This window comes from Octodon degus, unplaced genomic scaffold (assembly GCF_000260255.1).
Source record: "Octodon degus isolate 3935 unplaced genomic scaffold, OctDeg1.0 scaffold00154, whole genome shotgun sequence".
Lineage (NCBI taxonomy): Eukaryota > Metazoa > Chordata > Mammalia > Rodentia > Octodontidae > Octodon > Octodon degus.
This window is the reverse complement of record NW_004524730.1, coordinates 3,465,076-3,471,288: the sequence shown is the minus strand read 5'-3', so window position 1 is coordinate 3,471,288 and position 6,213 is coordinate 3,465,076.

Here is a 6,213-nt window from a genome sequence, read left to right as displayed (position 1 = left end):
CTCAGAAAGTATACATAGCATAGCCGTGCACCTTAATGGATTTTCAAAAACTGAATACACTGTGCACTCCATCTGTTTTTGTAAATTTTTTTCAACAGCCATTCCCATTGACTTCAGTTTATGTCTATATCGGTGGCTGCTTTTGCCTACAGTGGCAGAATTGAGTGGCTGAGGTGGAAACCATCTGGTCTGTAAGGCTGAAAATACTATCTGGCTCTTCACAGAAAAAGGCTTCTGAGTCCTTCCGTGTAGTATTCCATTGTGTGACTACAGTGACATTTATTTATTCATCCTCCTCTTGGTGAGCAGTTGGGGAGATTCCACTTTGGGCTACTTTGCCTAATCTGCTGTGAGCATCACAGCTATGCCATTGGTGAAGCGCTCATGTGCGCTTCAGCCTCATGCCCTGAAAGTGGGACTGCTAGGACTCGGGGGATGCAGGGTGAAGCTTCTGGAAAATTGCTGCTTTTCCAAAAGGGCTGTGCGATCCCCCACACACACCCCAGGCAGTGCCCAACAGTTCCCCCTGCTCCCACATCCCTATGGCACTGCCCATTGTCTGACTTTTGGTGCCCTGTCCTCATTTTGATGTTTCCTTTTTCTCTGTAAGTTGTTTCTATTTGTGCATTTATGCTCAGACCCCTCCAGTGACAGAGCACTTCCAGGGCAACCGTTTCATCTTTGTACCCTTCTGATCTCTTAGAAAGTTGTCTTTTCTATAGTAACCCTTTAGATATTTTAAAACTAATGCTCACATTTCCTTTGAATGCCATCTTCTCCAGGAAAAGAAACAAACATTTCTAGAGTCTAGCCTCTCTCTCTGTCTCTGTCTCTCTCTTACTGAGGACTGAACACAACAGGGTTTTCACAGTGAGTTACATTTCCAGCCCTTTTCAAAATATTTTACTTTTCTTTTTTTGGTGCCAGAGATCAAACTCAGGACCTTGAATTTGCCAGACAGGTGCTTATGTGCTGAGCTATCTCTCCCAGCCCCTCAAAATGTTTTAAAAATTTGAGACAAGATCTCGCTAAGTCACTAAATTGCCCAAGCTGGGCTTGAACTTGTGATCTTCCTACCTTGCTCAGACTTACAGAGTCCTGTGATCACAGCATGTGCCTCCATGCTTCGAATATTTCTAGTCTATAAACATTTTTCAACAGACATGGATTTGCATGCATTTTTCACCTGGCAGCCTGATGAACATGTGTAGCCTCTTTGGGCTTTAGGTCCCCCTTCTATAATATAAGAGAGCTCAATTTGAGAAGTTTAGAGTTATTTCAACTCCAACATCCTGTGCTAAATGTTATTGTGGGGAAGAGATTCCCACATACATTTTTAAGCAGAGGATTTCTTCCTTCCTAATACGTTCCAACTGACCTCTCCTAGGCCTGACATGTTCCTGTCATCCTCTCCTGGACAGCAGTGGATGAAGACACGCCTTCGTTTTCTACTAATTCTGCCACGTAGTTCCTGAGTGAAAGGTGTTAGAGAGCTGCACAGAGAGCTCAGGATGATAAGTCTGACAGAAGTCTCTCCTGCAACAAGCATAGTCTGGGCAGGAAGCGGGAGGAGCCGAGTGGCTCAACTGCCCAGAGGAGCCCGTAGCATCCATGGGAAGTTGTAGATGTGCCAAGTGCATCTTAAAATGGCAAAAGTCATGGGAAATGTCGGGGCCAATGAGCATCAGCTGGAGGTTGCAGGGTAACTGGGGAAGGGAGGAGAGGGCTTTGCCTTTGCCCTGTGCCTGGGGACTTTGGCAAGGGCTTTGCTTCCTTTGGAGCTTGGGACAATTCAGGTCTCACCCTTCACAGTTTCAAGGAGGACTTCATTTGTTGCAGTTAATGCCCAGGCCAGTCGTCTCTTTCTGCTTTCTCCTGACACAAGTGTCAATAGCGTGTACAGACTGAAGGATGGGTAGCTAAACCCAGATGGCAGACCCTTCTGATATTTGACTTTGGCATAGGCAGAGTTAATTTAACTGTTCCAAACACTGTCGAACAGGGTGGAGTAAAGGACAATTCTAATTAGGTTTGTGAGCTGCTAATTCCACGAAGTCTAACAGGAACATGGCTTTGATTATTTCATGACAACACAACACTCATGTCTTAATTTGTTTTAGTGCTACCACAAGCCCATGCAGTAGACACTGGCATCCTTGTTTTATAAATGGGAAGGCTGAGGTGTCTAAAGTTTGAGAATTTGCCCAGGGCACCATTTGAGAGGGCAGAGCCAAGACTTACCTTTAAGCATCTTACTCAGCCTTGTAGTGGTGACTCTGGAGTATGGCTTACCATGTAGCTTTGCCTTCAGGGCTTTGGGTTGCAGGATGGACTCAGGACTTGGCAGCTGGGCAACTCTGTTGGCATGGTGGGCTGGAAGAAGTCCCAGGGGGATCTCAGCTAGCCCTCCCCCCACTTGACAGAGGGGCTAAGAACAAGTATCCTCAGGAAAAAGAAGGGATGCCAGGCAAGCCAGGAGGGCAGGACCTTTACCCCAGAGTGAGTAACTCATCCAAGGTCACACAGCCTCCATGTGGAGAAAAGTCAGTGTGAATTAGAACCTGTACCACAACAAAACCTGTATTTGGTCATTTGTTGAATGTCTCCTCTTTATACCGAATGTTGAGCGAGACAACGTTCCTTCATGTGTATTTATCCAAGCACAGAGCAGCCAGCTCTGTAGAAGGCCAAGGAGGACAGGTGGGGCAGATTGTGTGAAGGGTCCTGTTTTAGGTTTATTGTTGAGATGCAATACCCAACACCCACAAACTGAAGGAGGCCAGGTTTATTTTGACTCATGTTTCAGTTCCTAACATCATGGTAGAAGGGCCTAGTGGGGGAAAACTCACCTCATGGCAACCAGGAAGCAGAGCTAAAAGAAGGTAATGTGGAGGCAGATGCCACCTTCTAGGCCCTAGCGACTGTGTCCTCTCATCAGACCCCAGGTCACAGCAGCAAGCCAGCTATACAGCTCCGTAATCCAGTCACCTTCCAAACACATGAGGCTTTGGGCTGTGTTAGATCTAAACCATACAGGTTGAGTTTTTCACTCCACCCTCCAGCCCTTCCCTTGCCTTGTCACTTCTTTCTAGAAAAAAAAGCAGAGTAAATTTCCTACTTCTTTACTTTGACTTTGGCCATGTGACTTGCTTTGGCCAAAAGGAAAGACTCAGAAACACAGTTGTGTTTCTATTTGCTTTTTTTTTTTTTTTTTTTTTTTTTTTTTTGTCTGTTTCTTTTTGCTGGAAGAGAAGGGTATGGTGAGCCTGACTCCCAGCCCCAGCAGTCTAACAGAGGCCACATGAAGCGGAACTGACCCAGCCAAGCCCCGTCCAGAGCAGCGTCCCCACTCAACCTGTCCCATGTGAGAAAACTTGGCTGAGCCCAGCCCAGACCAGCTGACTCCCATCTGTACCCCGAGGAGCCTCCGTGATGAATGGCTATTGTTTCATGCCGTTGAATGTGGGGCAGATACACGAAGCAGAGGCTAGCTCTGCACCCTGTTTTCAGATTCCTATCAGCCCAACAAAAATGTTACCATCCATATAAATTAATGCTTCCATCTTGACTTGCATTTGGTAAAAACAGGTTGGGCACCTACCGCTTTGTGGACTGACCCACACCCATCCTTCACCAGAACTGTGAAGTGCACACTGCACATTCCTGCGAACAGATCTGGACATAGGTCAGTCTTCTTTTTCTTTCTGTAATTGCTCACATGTCACACACTTTGGTTAAGCCCTTGTCCTAAATTTGCTCCATCGAAAGAGTGTACAAAACCAGCTTGTCTCCTGTGTTTAGATTGAACTTGTCTGTAAATTAGGGTGAATGAGAGGTCAGTTGGGTAAAACTATGTCCTGGATAGATGCGTCTTCTTATGATGCCGTCTTCTAAGAAGAATATTCAAGAGTTGCTTCAGACTTTTGAATATGCTAATAAATATGTCATTTCATGCTCAATTTCAAAATTAAAAGTACAGTTACAATGTTTGGTGTCATTTTTAAAAATTCTCAGTAAATAATTGTCAAAATGGAATTTTAAAAATTTTTATTTTTTATTTTTTATTTTTTTGGTACAGAGTCTCACTATGCAGTTCAGACTCATAGTGATCCTGCTGTCTCCGCCTGCCCAGTGCTAGGATAACAGGCATGCACCACCGTGCTCCGTTTGGGGCTGGCATGGTGCTCCTGGGGTTCTAGGGCTGGCACTGCATGTGGGACCAGGGAGTGAAACCAGGTCCTTGCACTTGCCAGGCAGTAGCTGCACTGCTGAGCTATATCCCTGGTTGGAATTAATTTTATTTTGTCATTTTTTAACATATATTTCAGGGAAGGGTCTACAGGGTGCTCAGGGTCTCGCTACTAGATTGGATTCATAGTGATCCTCCTGTTTACAGCCTCCTATGAGCTGGGATTACAGGTGCGTGCCACCACACCCAGTCTCAGTTGCCCTCTCAGCGTGCCCCAGGGGTGGGGCTGGCACGGCAGGCCTGGGGATCAAACCCCCAGCCCCTGCATAATCCGCTGAGCTATTTGGCTGGCCCTTGGAATTAATTTTAAAGATTGCAAATTCAATAAAACAGAAGTGAGGTATGTCATTATTATATATGTTACTTCATAATATTGTATTACTGGCACTGATGTGTGTGTGTGTGTGTGTGTGTGTGTGTGTATGTGTATGTGTATGTGTGTGTATGGGGCGGTTGATTTTAATATAGGTCCTAAATTTTTAATGTGTGAAAACCTTGCTTAGGAATGCAAACTTCAGGATGCTGTTGTAAGCAATGAAACCTTCTGGTAGGTCACTGGCTAGTATTTTCCCTAACAGGAGCAGCTTAATGGATCAGCACAGGTATGCATCTCCAGCAGCCTCCCCTGCCCTGGCCAATGGAAATGAAACCCAGGGAGCCAAGCACCCTGCTGCCCTCTGAGCGATGCTCTGGGCTTTCAGCAGGGGACTTTGCTGACTGTCCAAGCAGAAGAGCTAAGCCTGCTGCCAGATTTCTGCTGAGTCTGTTGCGCTTGCCTTTCCTGACTTTGTAGATGTCTACAGGCCACAAACAGGACCACATAGACTCATAGGAAGAGACTGCCTGCCTGCCTGCCTGTCTGTCTGCTGGCTTACCCATGTCCTGCCCAACTTCATTTGAGGCTGGTTGTCACTGTATGTACTGCCTGGCATAGACTACCAGAAGAGCCGTCCACACCCTCCTCTTTTTACCTGTGACTATGGAAGGTTGCCCATAGCGGCACAGTGAATTATGGAAGGTCAAGTCAGCTTTGGTTTTGCCTTAGTAAAAAAAAAATTATAATTAAACAAACTTTAATACTGGAATCTTGAAAATGTTCTAGTGGAGCTGCACCACAAACAGTCTATACAGATGTGGTACATTTGAGGTGTTCCCTCATTTGAGGTGTTCAGGACGTATTACCATACATCGTTCTGGATAGCTGTGGAGTACAGACACCTAGGCAGCCCATTTTCCTGGCTGGTCCGTAGTGCTAAAATAACACAACCATATTTTTCATAATGAACTTACTATGTGAAGTAGATCTGGGTTGGCAAACTATAGCGCCAAGGCCAAATCCTACTTGCTACCTATTTTTGTAAATAAAGTTTTGTTGGAACATAGCCACACCCATTCATTCACATATTTCCTTCGGCTGCTCCCACAAGGCAGAGGAGAGCACTTTCAACAGACACCCTGCAGCCTGAAAAGCTGAAGATGTTGGCTACCTGACCCTTGGCAGAAAAGAGCGTTGCTGATCCCCAGTGTCGATGGATAACTTTCATTTCTAGTTGAGTCGTGTTCTTCTTTTTTGTCTTTTTCAGACAGAGTCTCGCTATGCAGTTCAGGCTGACCTTGAGCTCACTTTGTAGCACAGGCTGGCCTTAAGTTCACAAAGATCCTCCTGCTTCAGCCTCCAGGTGCTGGGGTCACAGGCATGTGCCACCATGCCCAAAACTACGCATTGTGAAAGGGAAGGAAATACTGGGATGAGAAGGATGGGGTTGGGGGGATACATCTATGTATGTGCGCAGGACAGCTTGGATAATTGTACTGCTGATTCCTGTTGGCAGATGCAAAGAAGCAGTGGATGCTTCAATTGTTTTTCATTTTCCTAATTTCTTATAACCTTTTTTCTCAATAATAATCTAATGATAATCTAAGCAACTAACTTGAAGACAACAGTTTGCAATACAACAAATATT